The sequence below is a fragment of the Cimex lectularius genome, unplaced genomic scaffold, assembly GCF_000648675.2.
Source record: "Cimex lectularius strain Harlan isolate CLEC.00 unplaced genomic scaffold, Clec_2.1 scaffold24, whole genome shotgun sequence".
In the NCBI taxonomy this organism is placed as follows: Eukaryota; Metazoa; Arthropoda; class Insecta; order Hemiptera; family Cimicidae; genus Cimex; species Cimex lectularius.
The window spans coordinates 415317-437357 of NW_019392666.1; the positions used below are offsets into that span (position 1 = coordinate 415317).

Below are 22041 nucleotides of genomic sequence, written 5' to 3' on the forward strand. Positions count from 1 at the left end.
TATGATTCGCCTAGAAAGTCGAAGAATCAAAACTAAACTTTAAAGTGATTCTTTTTATCAACATTTCAATTTTTTTATTATTCAAAAGCTCCAAAGGCCACCAAACAATTATTATTTATGTTTTGTATGTCAAACATTAAGTTAATAAAATTATTTATGGGCCGAAATGTGCACCAGGCTGAGTCATACTTTAATGAGCTACATCCAGAGCGTCCCGTGTTAATCGATGTTATTTGAGCAAATTGTTGAACGGATTTTTTTCCCGTACCATGTGCAATTAACATTCTGACATTTAAAATAATAAATAAATTGGTGATGGATTGAAGAATTTGGAAAAGATTTCGTTCATCCAAAAAACAGTGTTTTGAAAAAGTTTTTTTAATAGTTTTAGAACGGTTGCTCCAAATCCAAAACGGTTTTCACCGTTGAACTCAGCATCAAATTGCCGTTCAAAAAATGTACATCGATGGATATTAACGTGGAGAGTTTATTTATTTATTTTTATCTGTACAAAATAAAGCAAAATAAATATACAAGGAAATAGTGTACGTATTACATGTGACAGATCTGTCAGACCAGGAGGCAGTGGGGAGATAAACCAGCCAGTGGAACCCTCTTTTATTTTGTTGGGAAGTTTAACATTGGAGGTCACGAGGACGTCGTAGTTTTAATCGGTGTGGAGGTTTATAAGGGTAGGACGTTAAGGTCAGAGTTTGGGCTAGTGGGATAGGATGGAGGATTAGAAATAAAACTGAGGAAGCGTGTTCGGATCAAATCCTTCAAGAACGGGATTTTAAGGTCGCTATGTACTACTTGATTGGTGTCGTAGAAAGGAATATTGACTATACGGAGGAAGACATTGGATTGAAAGGATTGGATTGTTTGCTTAGTTGGACTATGTAAGTCCAAATCGATCAGGTAAGGGTTTTGTAAGCCGTTAGTTTGTTAGGTATGCTTGGTGTTTATTTTGGTCCCAGTCCATAACTTTTGTTATTTTTAATCCTACATGTGGGTTCCATGAAGTCAGCTATCTAATGTAAAGCCCAAGAAGCGGACTTGGTTTGGTAGAGGTATTGCCTTATTGTTTACTTGTGGGCAGGCCCAGAGTAGGTTGTGAGTTGTGTGTTTCGATGTGTGGATGGTGTAGAGTATCGGACCTAAGATACTTCCTTGTGGGCCGCCATTATAAAAAATAATAAATTGAAAAATCGTGCTGAAGAGTAAGAGCAAAACTTTTGGGTTCGTGATAAACTAGACAATATAGATAACGTGCCTCGGGGTTTTCTCAAAAACACCCCGATAAAAAAATATAGTGGGGAAGGACAAAAGTTAAACTCACCCTGTATATACTTCTATTAGTAACTTAAAAATATTTACCTTATGAATAGCCGAAACTTTGGGTACCAGTTTCAACATTTTTCTTTTCGGTAACTGTAACAAAAATGAAAAATTCGACTTAACAATTGCTATCATTAGCTATTTATAAACATGAAAATACAATTATTGGCTGTAGTAATAAAATTTATGAAAAATAAAGAATATTTATAACTGTAATCTGAATGTGATAATTCTGTTAATTTTTGTTTTTACTAAAATGTAAATAAAAATAATAAATATTAGTCTGTAACTAGACGAATTATGAAGTCTTGTGTTAAAAAAGGGATCGGACCGGTTTTAAAACAATCGTTTATGTTTATGTAAACTGGGATGTAAACAACGGGATGGACGCAGACGTGTTCTCCCATCTCTACATCCAGCCAATAAATTCATTAAGAACTTTATCGTCGGTTTATCTACATAACTCTCGTCCCGTTTCACAGTCCTCAGACATGTGTTTTTTGACGTTCATCTCTTTATGTTGACCCTGGAAAAGAAAAATAATATGGTCGTTTGTATGAATGTCCGTGGGCGTAATTTGTACATATGTGTTCGTGAAAATTTACTTTTTCGTGGTTTATTAATTCGTTCGCCTTTTTATGTCTATGTCTGAATGCGCTTGTCCGACTTGAATATACCATAATTTCGTCGAGACGCCAATTAAATCGCTAGCAACAATATAACGAAGAGAGTCAATTTTGTCATTCATGCTAAACGATTATTGGATTTTTTAAACACTGACTACACCACTTGTATATTGTAAATTAAATAAATTACTCAATAATTCAGCCGAAAGTTTTAGATTATTTTCATTCAGTGCCCTTTCTACAGCCAATGCAGAATTTTAGCGTTGTTTAATTTTTTACTCCTTCTACACAAGGAAACTTCTAATTTTATTTTTAAAAAAATGTTATTTTTCATACTTTATTGATATAATAAAGAAAAATGAAAATATAATTTTTTGAAAAGTTCTATTTCATTTGCAGGACATTTGTCATCGCATCAATTCAATTAATTTTTAAGCGGACATTATGCCAAGCCACCAGTTTTGATTCAGAGCCAAGCTCCCAACCATAGATCAGATAAAGAGAATCACTGATTATATAAAAAATATATATGTTCAGCTTTATTGTTAGACGACTTTGACAATGTTTGGCACGAAGGGTAAAAAAACATTCCCAAAATAATAAGTTGAACTTTTGACATTTCGTAAAATAAAACAATAAGACGAATGCTCAATCAATGCTGTCCTCAAGGCTACATCCTAGGCCCCATGCTGTATTCAAGTTACCACCAATGATGGAAACCGTAATCGCCGCAATGCAGCTGCCCTCTCAGTCGGAAACATCCATGCAACCAGGACCCAACAGAAAATTGCAGTCAACAGCATCCAAGTCCGAGGAGATACTTGGAAGGCCAAAATAAACGGCCAGAAACCCGTAAATGTGAATTTCACAAATAGAAAATTATTACAAAAACCATTCGACTTCGATCTTAAAGTAGATCCACTACAAAATTCAGTTGAATATTTTGGCATGATAACCGATAAACAATTAACAACTCTGGGAATGAATTTCCGGCTATCAATACAAAATAAAATAATGATGAATTACATAATAAATTCTATATGGATGTATGGTATATAATTTTGGGGTGTACCAAAAGAAGCAATACTATCACTATACAACGGTTCCAAAATAACGTTCTATGAATATGGTTGATGCTCCTTGATATGGTCGCAATAGCCACATTCGTATAGATATCGAGTTCATAAAGTATGTGTATAGTACATCTTCACCCGAACACCGAGGCCAGCGGCCAGCTACATGCTCAGCATATCGAAAAGTCAACTGAAGAGGACAAAGCCATTTGAGTTAGTTCTGTAAAAAAATTGCGAAATAACTCAACCAGATAAAATGTCACAATAATGATTGGACTAAATGGTATTTATCACTAAATTAGCCATTGCAAAATTAATACATGTTCTCACTTGACCAATTAAAAAAAAAAATATATTAATTAAAATATTTAAAAAAATACTTTGAAATTATTATGAAAATTGCTAATAATAAGCCACACATAAATAATTATAAAAAACAAATATATTTATTAATATAATTGTATTCCGACAAAATTAGAGGCGACACAGGCCCCCTGATTGCTTTTCGCATGTTAAAAAATTGAAATGTAAATTAAAAATAAAAATATCTTCACCTTAACAGCCAAAACACTGGTTGCCATTTTCAACATACGCCTGTTCGATGTAACTGAAACAGAAATCAGAAAATGGCAATTAAAAAATGAATTTAGCATTGGAAACAATTGCATTGTTATAGTTTATAGTTGATAAAATGGATTTTAACCCTACGATCACCCATTCTTATTCCTAAAGCTCATAAAACATATATCCTCCTGTAGACCCACCAGCCTTCTTTAAGCAATGACCAAAATCCTCGAAAGAACAATTTTAAAGTGATTAATCTCCACCCTAGATGCTTATAAAATCATTTCTTCTCACCAATCCGACTTCCGTCTTCATTCTTACACGATAAAACACGTCTTCAGAGTTGTTGACACTATCTTCTCTACTCTAGAGTCTGAAGAACTTTTGATAGGGCCTGTTGGGCATGCTTTATAAACTTAAAGCAATTGCTACCTAATCCTTTTTACCTTATTTTGAAATCGTACATAACCGAGCGCTTCTTAAGAGTGAAGTGCTGCAACGAGTTCTCGAGACAAAAGCCGGTCTCCTACAAGGGTGCATTCTTTGTCCCATCCTTTATATCATCTATACTGCTGACCTAGCTTCACACCCAAATTCCATCATCACCACCTGCGGACGATACCGTAATTTTTTCTGTAATTCGAATCCCCTCCAAGCTACCTCCAACATTAAACAACATCTTGAGCTTATCTCTTCGGTGCAAAAATTGGAGACGAAGACTGAATGAACAAAAATGTACGTTCACATTGAAAAAACAGCCTTGCATTTCATTGCACATCAACAACAAAAAGATACCAGCTTCAATTCAAGCTTCAATGCTTAACACTATACCTTGACAACAAATTACTTGGAATCCCCTCACAAGACTTAAGACACAACCACTTAACAGAAGACTTGGAAGAATTCTAGGACCGAAATCCGACTTAACTGTCAACATTATACAAGAATTTAATTTAGACAATAATATTAGACTAGGAATTGAGTAGTCCAGCCAAGCCATCCAATTCTCCCAAACAAAAGCCCTCAGACAAATTATCAACCCTACTGCTCGAGCCCTTTACACACATTCCCATCCCCAGAACCCGCCAAGTGCCGTAAACAACGATTGCCTCGTGACCTCCTTGCCCACTACCCCTCATACTGAGTACCAGCATTGTTGGTCTTTGGTCATTGGTCAAAAAATAACAAAAATTAAAAACAGACCACCTGTTTTTTTAAAAATTAACTAACAAAAATGTAATCTTAATGTATAACATATTTTTTTAAAGTAACAACTGTGGAATTTTTAATTTGAAAACACCAACTTTACATTTTTGTACCGACCTATTAAGTAATAATGTAAATTTTGTATCTAATAAAATGGCAATGTAAGTGGCAAAAATGCTAAAACATTTCCTTAAATAGTAGAAAGTGTATGTATTTACTTCCAAAAGATAATACTAAAATATGAATTTAGAATAAATAAATAATAGATTTACTAGAAAATAAAACATACTGGGTATTCTATTAAAAAAAAAAAAAAAAAAAAAAACAGAATAAAAAATTAACGTAGTTAACGATAAACAAGTCGATGTGACGTGATAATCGATGATACACTCCATCGATCACAAGGTTTTTTTCTGTTCTCTTGTGCAACGGGTGGTACAATGTGGCTAAGCCTCGGGACGCTGAAAAGGTGTACCTCGTGTCCTTATCCACGTCCCTTTCTCAATCCAGGTTCTTTCATTCTTCCCTGCGATCTCTCCCAACTCATGGTTACAAGGAGGGTGTCCAGGCGCAAAATAATGGTGTAGCCTTGAGGGCGTGGCAACCTCCGTAAAGCACAAGCTGTACTCGTGTCGGAATGGGGCGGCGGGGGCTTTATTAGAGACAGACGTGGGTTAGGGTACCAGATCCTGTCTGCATCTGTACTACGGAGTACGGGGTAACAGAAATGTTCCAAGGTTCAGCCCCTATTACACTGGAAATGACTCATAGTTGGCCGTGGTGAGTCCCCTGGCGGGAACTTAGAGAAGAGGCTGTCTTCTATCTGTGACCTTCGCACGAAACTTGCGAATGACCATCGTTATACACCCGGCCCCACGGGATACGGCGGATCGGACGGCAGCGTATAAGCGTTGAGGACGCTATTTACACTGAAAAGTCCCTCGAATGAGTGAGAAGTGGCGGATGGGAATGGGTAGTGAATCTGTTGCGCCTATCCTATCCTCAAGCGGGTTAGCACTATCCCTTTCTCGCGTTTCAGGGATTTGAATCGCAAGAGGTTCTCGGAAGATTGACGCTACCGTTCTTTCATTCCTTGTTTACTGCTCGTGCAGCTTCACCGGGCCGGATCGTCCAGAGAAGGGTCCTAGCTTTCGTCCTCCAACCCGTGACAGTGTATATACATATTACGCAGGGCGGGCGACCAAGTCCTGAGGGGTTAAATGCCTGGGTAGACTCGTACCCCATCCCTAAAGGGTCCGGGCCTTGGTCGGTTCACGTGTCCTGCATAAACTTCTTGGACTTGTTCACAAACCCCAAGATTTTGGACCATTTTATCTCAGGGAGTGATTTGGTAATGTCCTCTCCTTCAAGAGTTTCGAATCGATATCTGGCGTACCTATCACATTCTGCGAGGAGTGCCGTGCCGTTTCTTCTTTTATTTCACAAAAACGGCAGAAGGGGTCTGGTAAAATACCCATTACGAAGAGGTGTCTTCTCAAAGAGCAATGGCCCGTCAGGATACCTATCAGCCTTCTAATTCCCTTCCTTGAGTTAGAGAATAGCCATTTCGATTCTTTCGGTTTGATCTCCTTCACAAACTCCTTCGATTGCCTATGTCCGGGGGACAGATTCCATTCTTGAAGGAATTGTTTCATGCCCCAGCTAATTAATACTCTCTTTCGCTTTGCATATAGAGTGAGGTAATACCGGTTGTGGCCCAACAAACGCAGTATTTGAGCCCTTTGGCCAGGCTATCCGCCTCTTCATCGCCAGAGTGTCCTTTATGTGCTGGTATCCAAATTAGGGTTACCCTATTCTCATACCTAGAAGTGATCCCGTGACAGTGTACCCTGACGATTACACCCTTTTTCAGAAAGGCTCAACTCAGCTTATCTCTAAGAGCACGACGAGACTCGTGTACACGCTGCAGTGCCGTAATTATAACGTTAATAATAATTAAATAAAGTATTGATATAAATTAATCTTTATGTAAGGTATTGGTTGAGATAAAAAAGTCAGGGTCACGAGCGGGATTCGAACCCACGACCTTCGGCTAAACACACCGCTGCTCAACCACTTGAGCTATCGTGACTTCGATGTACTCGGACACCAACTTTCCATCTCAACCCAACCTTTCGAATTTTCCCTCCTTTTTGCCATTTTTCAAATGTCGTGTAATCTATTTGATCCTCGGTGACAAATGAAATGTCCACGGAAAGCTTTAGAGAAGATATACTTCATTTAACTTATTAAATCCATTAGATTTCGTGGTCCGATTGACCAAATAACATCTTTCAATTAATTAATCTTTACGTAAGGTATTGGTTGAGATAAAAATCAGTATCACGAGCGGGATTCGAACCCACGACCTACGGCTAAATACGCCGCTGCTCTACCACTTGAGTAACTTGGCCATAATAAACAGTCAACGTTGGGCCATTTCCCAGTAGAAAAATAACATAGATTCCACTTAGAATCGGTAGATCCGGGATTATAAAGTCGGGAACACACTTGTACACCCGATGCAACGCTATGCGACGCTACCCGATGCTTCCAGACGCAAATCCTAAGTCCAATTTTCCATAAGGTTGTGTTATCCCCGTGCACAACTCTACCCTACTCTACGCTATGCGATCCCCACTGTCCAGATTGTCGTCAGGTAGCGTCGAGTACAGTTGAAGACAAAAGAACACTCATATTTTCATTCAAACTACATGTATTGTTTCAGTGGTTGTTAAATTACAGGACCCTCATATTTTTTGTAGTTTATTTCAAACTAAGTATATGTAATTTTGTCGTTACACTAATTACAACATTCCTATTTTAATATAAACCAAATTAAACGAGATCAAAAATTCATGAGTTTTTATAAAAATTATTTAATTATGATGGTTAGGCAGAAAATTTATCAAAACCCAAGAATAACTTTATTTAAAACAATTAAATTTAACTAACAATTTATTATATAGTTGTGCTCATAAAATTTAACTAATAATTTATTACATGATTGTGTCAAAAAAATTGTAAGTAACAATTTATTACATGGTTTTGCTCAAAATAATGCATTAAGAACAAAAGAGGCGTTGCGATTGTGATACTGATTTGTGATTCACGCTGTGTGACTGTACGTGGCGTGCGCTTAACGTCGCATAGATGTGCACACCCTACCAAAACGTGAAAAGGCGTCGGGTAGCATCGGGTAGCGTCGCATGGCGTTGCATCGGGTAAGTGTGTTCCCGGCTTTAAACATTTTTTGTAGTTATATGTGAATTTTCATCTTTTGAAAGATGTATGTAGGCTTACTCAACACTCTGTAGTTTTATTATTAACATAATATTTTAGTCGATCTGTAAGACACATTTTGCACAGAGAGAAGTGATATTTGTTGTTCTCAAAACAGCATTTTAAAAGGTTATAACTCGTTAAAACTTACAAATATCCGATGCTTTTCAACATGTCACGAAGCGTAACGGCAAAGTTAAAATCCTTCGCCGTCCCGAGTGCGCTGAACTCATAATTAACAGTACTGTTCCGCCACATGGATGTACAATACGATTTCTACTCACGCTGCAGGTATTAAAGCGGTTACGTTATGAAAAAAAAAATTGCCACTTAATTAAAAATAACCTAACGAAAATACAACGGTGGAAAAAATGGGGAAGCGGATTAGTGCATGTGTTCTTCAATTAATCGACGATACGGAAGAAGGTTCCATGCCCTGATTCAGATCTGGTTCTGCAATACGGTCTCTGACCTAGTCCGTTCGAATGCTTACCCTAAATTATAAAATACCATTCGATTGAACGATTTCAGCTTTATCAACAGGGTTAACAAGCATTCGGTCTTTGTCCACATTGGTCAGAGAAACGTGCTAAGTTTCGAAATTTATTTATATTGGACTATTTATAGAAAATAACATGTAATACCGGTTCATAAAATCAGACGCTCCGACTCAATTTAAACATTTCCAGTTAAAGAACGTTGATGAAAATACAATTACGATATTTGGACCTACGGAGTCGAGCTGTGGGGCTCGGCCAAATCATCCAATATCCAACGAATTCAATCTTTTCAATCTAAAGTTCTCCGCCGTATCCTCAATGCTCCCTTCTATGTCACAAATCAAACGATCCATAAAGATCCTAAAATCCCTTTCGTGAAAGATCTTATCCAAACACGCTTCTTCACTTTTCACTCTAAACTCTCCCTCCAACTTAAGTCACTAGCCCTAACTCATTCCTCACCCTCTCACCTCGTGGCCAAACGACGATGGCCTCGTGACCTTCTATCTAACCCACCGAATTAACTTTAACTCTCCCCAATTAAATAAACGATATAAATCATTCCAGATGTTAAACATTAAAAACTAGTAGTCACATAATGAGAAAGCGTAATAATATTTATAAATTTTAACAAAGAGTGTCATAGCACGTATGTACTAATGGCTCCTTCATAAACTTCATAAAAGACAATAGTTGTATACACTGTTATTTCATTTTAGCTCGGGATGAAGCTCTACGATTTGAGACTGTTCCGATTGGACTTAATTAAGATGCAAGATTCTCGTTTAGAAATGTGTCATTATCGGTTTTAGACATGGCAATATAAATAAAAAAATAGTGCGATGGGAAGAACACAACAAAAAAATTTATTGACAAATATATACATTGAATGAAGTGGTTCAGTGGTGTTTCCATTTAGCGACACTTACTTCCAGCTAATTAAGTTATAACTAAATTATTATTAATTACATAACATCTTGTTTTATGGAAAAATATTAAATTAAAATTCCCAGCTATCGTGGTTGAAGGAGCGTTCTTTTTCTGTGCATGTACCTGTCGTCCAAACAATAACGAACTGGATTTCAAGCTTATAACTTACTACAATTAATTAAGGTTTTTAGTTGAGATGAAAAAAAGTTAATGGCACGAGAGGGATTCGAACCCACGACCTTCGGCTTGATACGCCTCTGCTCTACCACCTGAGCTATCGTGACCACGATCCACTCGGACATCAACTCCCCATCTCAACCCCACCTTATGAGTTTTCCCTCCTTTTGCCATTTTTAAATTTTTTTCATCTCAACTAAAAACCTTAATTAATTGTAATGATTTAATTGGTCAAGCGGACCACGAAATTAGTGAACTTATAACTTATGATTGAACAAAATAGTCACACCTCCATTTATCTCCTGCTGATTGTACTGGTTCCCATGGTTTAAAAAAAACTACGGTTACATTGTTGATGTATTCCAGCCCATCAAAATATTTGTTGCGTTGTGCACTGCCGATATGCTTATATGTCGGGGTGAGTTTTTCGCAAACTTCACAGTGTGCTGCATCACTTGCAGCCTGGAGTCTTTACTCTTCCGTGTCACAAGTTTATAGGCGTCAGACCAGAGGGAAAAGTATGCGGAAAGCCACTTTTTCCTTGTTTATCATTACCATGAGGAGTAAAAGTGAGTTTAGGTAGATTATTACCCCAAGATATTTGACCGACTCAGACTACGACACCTTCAATATCTAACTTTGCATCTATTCTCCAAGAGGAAGACTCAACAACGATATCGTCGGCGCAAAGAGTAATTTTTACGTCCTTAGGGTGAGGTATTGTTTTAATATATTCGAGGAATAGGATGGGTCCAACGATAAAGCGTTGAGGAACTCCAGCAACAATGTCTGTCTGTTGGGAAAGGGATGATCGAAAGGAAACTCGTAATTGTCCGGATAAGAGATAGGAGTGTACTAATTGTTTCATGTACGGAGGGAACCTAAATTCTTTCATCCTTCTGTCTATATCATTATACCAAACAGTTTGAAAGGCCTTTTGTAAAATCATGCCAGTTCTATCTTACATTAAACGCTAGCGTTATGCCAACTACTTCCTGGCCAATTGGGCCGGGTTAGATAGTCATGTCCCGAAAACAAACTGTTTTGTTTGCAGGCTTAATGTTGCAGGAAAACAGCTATGCGGGTGAGCATAACACGCTCAAATACCTTGCTAGTAGAGCTAAGTAGGCTTCGGTTAGGATTGGAACTTGGTTAGCACCAAGAATATTTATTTGATTGAGGATGTTGGTTAGGTTGACTATGGCTTTTTGTGGGAGATTTTGTAGCAATAATGTTCTCAACGTCAGGGGATTTATTGATGTTATAATTCTATATATTTGTAGTATTTAGTGAGCGTTAATTAAAGATTATTTGGAGATACCGTGAGATGCGGTCTTGTGTGATGTAGGTTTAGAAATATATTTTGTTAAATTGTGCCAACGTTTCGATCTTTATTTAGATCATCTTCAGGACCTAGGATTTACCTTTGTTTTGATTTTAGTTTATTCACTCAAAGTGTGTTGCGTACATCATTGTAAAAATTCATTTTCCCGTCTTACATATATTTGTATAATCTAAACAATGCTTGCAAATCCCAGGCCCTGAAGATGATCTAAATAAAGAAAGAATAATTCTTTGGAGCAAGTGAGGTTACATTCAGTAGGGTGATACTGACAACTATCGTTGTACATTGTACTTGCCTATCTATATTTTTATTGTGTGAGAGAGAAACTAAGAAGTTATTTTTATTATGGGTTTCTTTTCGCAAATTGGCTATGATAAAGGACTTTTTTCATAGTGATTTTGAAATTTTAAACTATCTCCCAACCCTCCAATAGGAATAGTTACTGGATTTTAAGATTGGCAGAATTTCAGCTCTTGTTTTTAAACAGTTTCATTTGATTTTTTATTATTGTGGCGGTTCAAAAGTATTTAGAGAGCCCCGCGACCTTTGTTTTTGGAAGAGATGTTATATTATGTTTTTGTACTGGGCGGCCATTGAAATATTTTGTGATTGTAAAATGATGATTTTTTGAATTGAAGGGATGGATTACATCTCTGCAACATATTAAGAGGCTGGTGGAAAGATTTCGAGTAACATGCCCGCCATGAGTATCTTTATGAACCCCAATGAACGCGCTTTCATTTCAGAAAAGTTCTTCCTTAAAAGACTAAGATGATGGGCCATTTGCGTCATCACCGATAGTTATCAATTTACCCGATTCATTTACTTCGTCCTAATCTTTGTTGTTATAAAAGGAAGGAATATTTAACTGAGATGAAACACGATTTAACAAATTCCCACCGACGTGAGCCATTACCGGCGGTTAGCCGTTCGACGTGTACATCTTCGACTGTCCGCGCACAAAAGTCAACCAAGGCCGAGTGTTCGCGAATGACGTTCGATTGTTGCATCGGGACGCGGACATCGGCAAAAAACCGATAAGACAAAAGAAACGCAAACGAGCATCACGGAAAATCGAAAATGAGTTGATGCCGGGTATTAACCCCCCGCAACTAACAAAAATAGTGTTCAAAGGGTTATTATGAAATTGTTAGCGCGAGGCCGACCGTTTCCAGGCTACGTGATGTGATTGAGGTTTACGAGGTGCACGTCTCTTGATACCCGCACTTTTTCCATCACCCCCGGGGTAGTTTCCACGGCGTAACTGAGTTGATATTTCACAACGGCACGTCGACGGATATCCACTTTTGTCCATGTGGCTCGTTACGATCGGCAGGAGGGCGTCGCGGAATGAACCGAACAGTACGGTTTTTAGCCGTAAGTTCAACGCGTCCCAAAAGACACCGTGGAAAGAATTTACGGGGAAATGTCGAAGTTCAAGCACCGATTTCGTTTTCCACTTTGCGCTTTTAAGGACGGCGAATTCGTGACGAAGAAGCAAGACTAAATTAGTTCCGATCTGCATTAGTCCAATGGGCAGCCCTTTGTTCGAGTGACATCCGCTTAATTGAGCTATAATCCAGCTTTTGCAAATCTTGAAAGAACCAATTTATTGAGTTAAAATCGTACATCTATAATTTTAAATTGGATTGGAACAAAAAGAACTGTAATTTGCGAAGTCGCAAAGACTTTAACGGTAGGACTCTAGATTTTTGTTAAAACTTAAAAACTTCATAAAGAAGTGGAAGAGAAAAATTCATTCCAATTGACAATTAATTTGAGAAACGTTTTTGTAGCATAGTGTTATATACATATAGTGGGAGGTTTATGGGTCAACTCGGCCCTCTGCGTGTTTTCCTTCTTTTTCTCATCTTTCACTCGTATTTTTCAGCGTCAAGCCATTACTCCGAATGAAACCTAAGCCGTATCCTAAAATGTTAGCCTCTCATTTGTACCTCTGACTGACAACTGCAGAACAGACACAAAACATACATCATCACAAACCTATAAGTTTGGTCTGGTCATATTCACTCTCTCAGAGTACTCGATATTCCTAGGGGCGTGGTAGACCCCACGCAATTCTCGCTAAATTGGTTAAATAACCCCTTCCGTTCACGCTAATAAATTATATTTATACATATATGTTAACGTAAAACAACACAAACAAACACAACCGTCATATACATTTAAAAATACCGCGATCTTTTGTCCTAAATTTATTTAGTTTAGTTAAGAAATGGGCAATTTAAACAATGTTAGAATAAACACAACATAGACATAACACAAACACCCACAAATACTAAATACATTTAAAAGCCCTTACTGCCCTGAGGTTCAGGAACAGAGATTTTTTCCGAAATTTATTATATTAAGAAAAGGGCAATTTAAACAAAGTTAGCATATACACATCACAGACATAACACAAACGCCCACATACATTATAAACATTTAAAAATTTCTACAGCCCTGAGGTACAGGAAGAGGGATTTTTTCCGAAATTTATTATACTAAGAAAAGGGCAATTTAAACAAAGTTAGCATATACACATCACAGACATAACACAAACGCCCACATACATTATAAACATTTAAAAATTCCTACAGCCCTGAGGTACAGGAAGAGGGATTTTTCCGAAATTTATTATATTAAGAAAAGGGTAATTTAACCACCGTTAATGTAAACATAACACAAACAATCACAAATTATATACATTTAAAAATTCCTAAAGCCCTAAAGCCCTGAGATACAAGAACAGCGATTTTTTCCCTAAATTTATAATATTAAGAAACGGGCAATTTAAACAAAGTTAGCATAAACACATCACAGACACCCACAAACATTACATGCATTTAAAAACCCGTTCAACCATGAGATACAAGAACAGCGATCTTTTTTTTCGAAATTTATAATATTACGAACAGGGGAATTTAACAATTCGAAAAATGAGATGAATTCAATTTCGGAATCGTATTTATAACGCTAGCCGTGATAATCAATTATCGTGAGGTCGGTTCATTCCGATGTCTTGCTAAAAGCGGTTACGGCCAAACAACAGCTAGGTCAATTTAACCTAGATGAACACTAGTTCAAGGCCAAAAAAAAAAAAAAAAAAAATTTAACCTAGCTAGAGTGTTAACATAAATTACTCACGCTCTCTCACGTTTATCCGATAAATATAAAAAAAAAACCTTCTATAAAATCAATCCACTCCAGTGGAGCAGTCGTAAAAAATATTTACTTAGAAAGACGTGTTCCCGGTATTTCTACATTCCCTCGGTCCCAGGGGTCGACGAGCCACTTCATATTCAGCCCAAAACGACACTATGACTATTGTGTACAAACAAAGGCCGGTCGCTGTAGGAAGTGGTACCCGGCGTCTGAGGACATATCGAACCGCATGCCAACACGCTCTCCGTATGAACATGTTTTCCCATTTCTCGTTTGTATACATGTGGGACAGCAAAATGAGCTTCGACCCAAAAAAGTATTGTTACAAGCGTTTTCCTTCATATGACAATATCTAGCGGATGTAATTGCAATTGTGAGAAAGGAGGCGGATTGAACATTCCAAGACATGAATTCTTTTAGGTTCGATCGATAAACAAGGCATCTCGCTGAGAAACATTTTTGCCAAATGTATAAATTATAGGTATGCTCTACTATGTGATTTTCGTTTCGCATCGAGGTCGATAATTAATTTACGCCTTTTCGACCTATTGATGCAGAGGGCTTAATTTGTAGATACGCTGTCATTGTTAGAAGAAAGAATGAGCCGAACCGAAAGGTGGTATTGTGCCGAATGTGATTAAGCCAAAGGACGACCGCATTTCGATGAGATAGTCGGAATTGTCTGAACTCGAGGAGAGAGAAACCGTCAGAATGTTCTACCGTTAGAAATGAAATCATTCCGACCAATAGCCGCACAATGCGCCTTAACAATTCCTCGTCTGCCTGTAGAAAGTAGCGGCTTGAATACCAAATGAGTCAGTCGCCGGGAAGATTGGCCAATTGATTCTCATGGATGCACGGGGGGTCAGACCGTTCCAGATCGAACTTGCAAAAGTGCTTTAAACCGAGGGTGGAGCCGCTTTGAATTTGATCTAAGGCCCAAGTATTAGCCCGGAAAAATGCTTCTCCCGCTCGTCGACCGATCAAACATCCTTGAAATTGAACTAGTTTTACACTTTTCAAAACTGGCCATTTTTCTACTTGTCGGAATTTGATCTGTTACATGGTATGCCGTTTTTTAGATGAGTCCAATGCTTTTCTCCTTATCGAGTACTTTTAAAACACTGGAAAATACATCTTCGGAATTTTTTGCCTATTGTTAAAATTTAATATTTGTTTTGGTTACAAAGTAAATAAAGAACAACTTTAGGGTTACTTATTTAATTTTCTAAGTTGGCGTCAAAGGGCCTTGAACTTAACGACGTCAAAGGCTCAAACACACAGAACGCGTTACTACGCGACGTTCGGCGTTACTGTAACGTCGCGTTACAGCGATACAGTTGTATTGCAATGCATTGCATCATCCCGGCCACAGGATGCGACGTTAACTTTTCGGGTTGTACAAAATTACAAAAGTAACGCACGTTACCGGCGTTATTGGTGACTCTTTTTTCTCGAAAACATGGGTGACGATACAGAGAAACTCATTGAACAAGTGAGAAAGTACCAAAGTAGCAGTAGATCGTGCAGTTCTTCAAAATTTAGTTTTGACATTCGAAAATAATCAAAAAGCGATCTTCATGAGAGCGCAGCTCCCTGCACAGACGGTGGTATTCACCCAGGTCTTCCCTCCTTCTATTTACTGGGTGAACCCAATACCGCCTCCTCCTATCACTCTCAATTAAAGCAAGAAGAACCAAAGCTTCCTCCTCCTCAGAACTACTCATGATTGCTGTACAAACTCAACCACAGTACTGGATCGCCCGCCCAGATAACGCTGCGTGTGTGACATAGACAATATCGCCGAACGCCGCGTTACGGGGCGTTCCAGTAGCGTCGCGTAGTAACGCGTTCTGTGTGTTTGAGCCTTAAAACTTTGGCGATAAGTATGTACGTTTCGTAAAGACGACAGTGATTTGTCGAGGCGAACGTCCGCCAAATTAGAAGACTATCGCAGGAAATTACCTTTGTATAATACGCTAATTAACAATTATAAAATAAATTCGAAGAGCAGGCGAGAATATTCTGAACACTAAAATCACTATTTTTCGTGGTCCGCGTGACCAATTAATAACATTCAATTAATTATCTCAACTTAAACCTTAATTAATATTCTGAACACTGTTCGCATCCGGTATGGTTTTGAATTACATCCGGTAATAATTTTGAATATCATGACGAGGTTTCACTTACTGGTCAAGGGGTCCGCCTTAGTTGTGAAATCTGTAAATGTTACAAAAATACATCATATGACGTTGCTGATAATATGGAAGCGAGAAGATCGTAACATTATGCACAACATGGGTTGTCGATTGGCTCTCTGTTTTCGTTCGTCACTTTCGTTTTGGATATGACGGATGAACTAGTACGGGCGACTTACTGCCATTCACACAGGTCGAAAATCCCCGGGTGAAAGGCTGGCTCGCGGTATTTCCTATTCTATAATTTGCATTATCCAAAACCAACGTTTAGACGAATTAAATTGTATATCGAGGAGATCGGAGATCGTAAAACCCGTCATTACTCCAGGTCGTAAGGCCCCAAACGACAAGATCCCATGCGGTGGTACTCATCGAGTGGAAAAAATAATGTACGACTAACGGGCCCACTTTTGCACGAAGAACGATTTTTATTCGAGACGCGTCTTCGTCCTCGATCTGTATCGCTGCCTTTTACTTAAATAAAACATGAACAGGACGCTCTATTAAATATTTGTAGGCATTAATTAATTCTAATTACAATTATATTCAATTTTTGAACCGACAATCTTTTCTGAAACAGTAATTTATTCCAACCGATTTATTCAAGCAAAACAAGATTTTTCTAGAATTGTTTTCAAACGATTCAATGGGTTATATACAGGGTGTATCAACTTATAGAGTGCACCCATTTAATTCCTCTTGCCTGTGGATAAGCAGACCAGCGGGGTCAGTAATGACTAAATTACACGAACAATATTAATAAAAAGTAAGTGTAGTAGGAGGGAAATTTAGTAGTAGCCAGTTGAGGTTAGGAGTTGGTGTTTCGAGGACCCAAGTCACGCTAGCTCAAGTGGCAGAAGCGCCGGTCCGGAGGTCGTCGGTTCGTGTCCCGCCCGTCACACTAATTTTTCATCTCAGCCTTCTCTACATTATATAATATTAAAAACCAATTTAAATAACTAATTTATAATTTAATAAGAATATAAACTGTAAAGGTTTGTTCGAGAGACGTGGTTGTAGAAATCCTTCAACCTGATGATGAGCTAACGGGCTCGAAATCCGGATCGTTGCAAAACAACTTACTGTGAGTAGGAACTATCTTTTTAAAAAAGACTGTCAAGGTTTTTCTACAGCTGATGAAAGCTACATGTACTGCTTAACATCCACTTACTGACTGTTTAGTTACAGTAAGAGAGAGAAAGTGTTACTTTTACAAGTAGATTAAATTATGACAAAAATATCTTTTTGAACTTGAATTACAGTTCTTTAGAAATTCTGAGTTCGAATTTGGATTGAAAAAAGTCAAAAAAGTCACAAAACGTGTGTATATGAATTGTGTGTTATTAATATATACAGAGTGTATCAGCTTCTATAGTCCACCCATTTAATTCGGAAAAGATAAATTTTAGCAAAAAATGGTCTTATACAAACCCCAAGTTAATTTTGGCTAGGAATCACGTGGTGGTAACAGATTTAAAATAACTTTCCCATCTATCTGAGAAATGATACTAACTTTCTTATTTTAAATGATTTTATTTTATTTATTTTATTTTTATTGTAAAATTTGATTCTAGAGCTTATTTTAAGCAACTTTTATTGGTAGGAAAATTTTGTTAGGATCGACCATTTTTGAGTTATGCTCGACGGAAGGCGCTTGAGGGGAATGTGCTTTTTACAAAATGGCCCACTTCCTTTATTTCGAAAAGGATTAACATTAGCAAAAATGTTCTTATACAAACATCAGTTAATTTTGGCTAGGAATCGCGTTGAAGTAACCGATTTACCATAACTTTCTCATCTAGCTAGGAAATGACACTAACTTTGTTAGGGTAAATATTCTCAAAAAGCATATCCCCCTCAAAAATTTTAAGTTGTATAAAATAAGCTCTAGAATTAGTTCGATTCTTGAGCTTATTTTATGCAACTTAAAATTTTTGATAGGATTAACCATTTCTGAGTTATGCGCGACGGAAGGGGTGTGAGGGGGGTATGCTTTTTATAACAACAAGATGGCCTTCCCTGGTTTAGATTTAAAACGGTTTTATACTGTCTTTTTGCGCAGGAAGTGTATTTGAGCATTTATTATAAACATAAATTTTAGTAATTTTGTCAAACATGCAACAATACGCAATAAAAGCTGAGAGTACCCCTTCACATGTCTTCCGTCGGGCATAACTCAGAAATGGTCGATCTTATCAAAATTTTCCTTTCAGTAAAAGTGGAATAAATTAAGATCTAGAATCGAACCGTACAATAAAAATATTGGCGTTTATAACATATTATTATATAATTTTATGCCACTTTTATTGAAAGGAAAATTTTGATACCCGATGGAAGGCGCGTGAAGGGGGTATGCTTTTTGTAACAAAATGACCCTCCCCATTTATTTTGAAAACGATTAGCATCAGCAGGTTAATTTAGCATTGAGATCATGGGGTTGCTTTTACACTAAGCTTGTATTAATTTTTGAAAAATAAGAACTCTTTTTACAAAAAAAGGATTTTTTTATCATCGTCGAGTCAATTTTATTTTTAAAATGACTCGCAGCTGTTATTATGTATTGTTGCCGATTTAACCATTTATTAAAATTTATTTTTATAATAAATGCTCAATTACGCTCCCTGCCCAACACTGCACTGTATAAAACCCCGTTTTAGATGCAAAATACAGGGAGGGCAATCTTGTAGTTACAAAAAGCATACGCTTCTTCCGTCGTACATAACTCAGAAATGGTCGATTCTATTAAAATTTTCCTATCAATAAAAATTGCATAAAATATGCTCTAGAATAAATAAAACTGTCCAATATGGGATTCTTATTTATAATAATAAAGTTAATGTCATTTTCCAGCTAGATGAGAAAGGTTTTTAGTTGACATAAAAAAGTCAATGGCACGAGCGGTATTCGAACCCACGATGTTCGGCTAGATACGCCGTCACGATAGCTCAAGTGGTAGAGCAGCGGCGTATCTAGCCGAAGATCGTGGGTTCGAATCCCGCTCGTGCCATCGACTTTTTATCTCAACTAAAAACCTTAATTAATTGTAATATATTAATTGGTCAAGCGGACCACGAAATTAGTGAACTTGATGAGAAAGTTATGTTAAATCTTTTACGACCACGCGAGACCTCGCCATAATTAACTAGGGGCTTGTATAAGACCATTTTTTCCTAAAGTTAATCATTTCCGAATTAAATAAGTGTACTATAGAAGTTGATACACCCTGTAGATATAAAAATAATAAATTCTGACCAGAAGGAGCGTCAATTATTAGCGTGCTAATTATCGTGAGAATTGAGTTTGAAGTAGGTAGTAACATTTCCTACGAAATCAGTAAATTTTTATTACTGTTTAAGCATAAGAGAGGCAATTAATGTTACAAGTATATACTACTTATCACATATTTCCTGTCATAAATTATCAGTATTTTGAACACTTTCGCCGAGAGTTTCCTTTCGTTCATACGATCATTTCTTAGGTTAACAAAATAACAACCGAAATAATAAATATTTTTGCAGTTTAATTCAATATTTGAAACTAAACAAAGCTAAAAAAAATGCCAAAAGTAGTTTTCTAACTTCTGAACCTTGGATTTGGGTGGCATTCTTGTCACATAATAGTTAAACTGTATAAATTCACGAAAACATGACACAAACAAGCATAATTGTAACAAAGCCGTTAGAAAGAAGAAATAATGTAGACTTTCGTTATCCGCGCTTTCACACATAAGCCCCCTAGTTGGGTCCTAGTGGTGAGTGCGAATGCGAAGAGATTCGACTAGAGAAGAGGATGAAGAGAGGGATAAAATAAACAATAAACAGTAATGGACAATGGAAAAATTAAGAGAAATCTTTCGTCAAGCCCAAAAGAAAAAAATAAAATCGTATAATGAAGGTAGAAAGAAGGATCAACTTAGCTAACTCAGGCAATGGACCCTCTACAATAAACTTTCCAACAGTCTCCTATAACAATGTTGAAGAAAGAAAGCTGAAAGAGCGAACTTCGCTGATTCATCAACATCTAATTCTAACCGTGGAATTTATTTTTTTTAGGTTGTATAATTTTTTCTCATTTGTTTCGATGTCTGCATAGGTTGATGTATTTATGTATATATTGTTTTCCTACGTGGAATAAACTTTATGTATGTTTCTTACTGAAAATACCCCCTGAAATATGTGTTCAGAATTCCATCATTGACGATAGGCACACGCAATACAGAAAGTGCCTGATTGGTGTGCAGATAGAAGAAAATTCGTCGAAGCCTGAAATGTGTTTCCTCTTATCCGCGGTGATGCTTGATACGTATACCCCTGGGATATCGAGAGTCTATTGGTATAAAAAATATTTGTCGCGAAAATCAACAAGGAACTTCAACAACTTCTATGAGAGGACCACCTAAAAAATTCACGGTATCCTTTTCGAAAGGTTGGAAGCATTCCAGACTGAGAAATGCTTCATGAGAACTTCCATAATATTCTTTTCCCTCGTTTAGCAAAATGCATTTATCAACGTAACGCCACCTAATTCGAATATAAATGGAGGGGCCAATCTACAAGAATTTATCAACGGGCGGACGAGGTATTTTGGTTCCAACCTTCATTTTGCGCAGTGGTTTGCATGGCAACAATTTACGAAGGGTTTATGTTTAATGAGTATTCGATTGAAATGAATAGCTTAGCTTCTTAGATCGAGACTTGAACCCACGACCTCCGGAACAATACCCAGGTACGTTTACCACTTCAGCTATCGTGACTTCTGCCCGCGAGGCACCATCATCTCAACATACAAGCATTTCCCTCTTTTCTGCCAATATTTAATTAGAATAGTTGGTGCTTCGAGGACAGAAATAAGGATAGCTGAAGTGATAGAAGCGCCGGGATACATAATTTTACAACAAAACCATACTTTGCGTAAAAAAATATAAATTAATTGTTTCGTCTGAAGAAAATTAATGTGTTAATCCTCGTCAATGTTTTTCTCTGGCCGGCGAATGGCGTAGTGCAAGATGGCCGATCGGCTGAACGTCCACTGTATGTTCCATCTTTGTCGAAATAATGCTCGAACTCGATGTTCAACCAGAACTATTTTATAACTCTTGACTAGGCACAATCATTAATTAACGGCACACGAGGTTCATAGACAACTCAAAACGGAAAAAGAATAAGGCTGCCTAAACTTTAGAGGTCCGGCCACAGGTCATTCACTAGGTCAGCTCAGAGTAGAAAGGAGCCCATTTTTGTAAACACACCATTTCGATCGATGGAGAATCGATGGTAAAGATGCTATCGTCACCGATTAAACCGAGTTAGATTTTTGCCAACAAATGCCGAGAGACGTCGCGAGCCATATAGTCGTCAAATGTTAACTGTGTGGGGTTTAATACACGGTTTATAAAATTTCATTGAAGCCCATCACGAAACTTATTCCATAGGATACAACTTTGTGCTAATATCTCGGATGATTATCTGCAGAATTCGCCTCGAGTTGAAACACACTATTTGGAGGATGTAGGGATTACCAGAATGAATTGGCCTGCACGTTCTCCTGACGTGAATCCGAAAGAACACTTATGGCGAGAGAATTATAGGGAGACGTGTTGGGATCTTTCGCCGCCTCCGACAAGCGTGGAAC

At 37.5% G+C, this 22041-nt stretch overlaps 1 protein-coding gene across 8 annotated transcripts in view; it reads right to left on the bottom strand.

Annotated features, from left to right (window-relative positions):
* Positions 1–22041, bottom strand: part of LOC106660917 — a 115486-nt gene that overhangs the window by 50805 nt on the left and 42640 nt on the right. For all 8 annotated transcript variants that reach the window (XM_024225128.1, XM_014383964.2, XM_014383962.2 and 5 more), the window contains exons 2-3: positions 3592–3644; positions 1378–1431 (exon numbers count right to left, since the gene is read on the bottom strand). The gene's annotated coding sequence lies outside the window, so the exon portion shown is untranslated. The remainder of the gene's footprint in view (positions 1–1377; positions 1432–3591; positions 3645–22041) is intronic.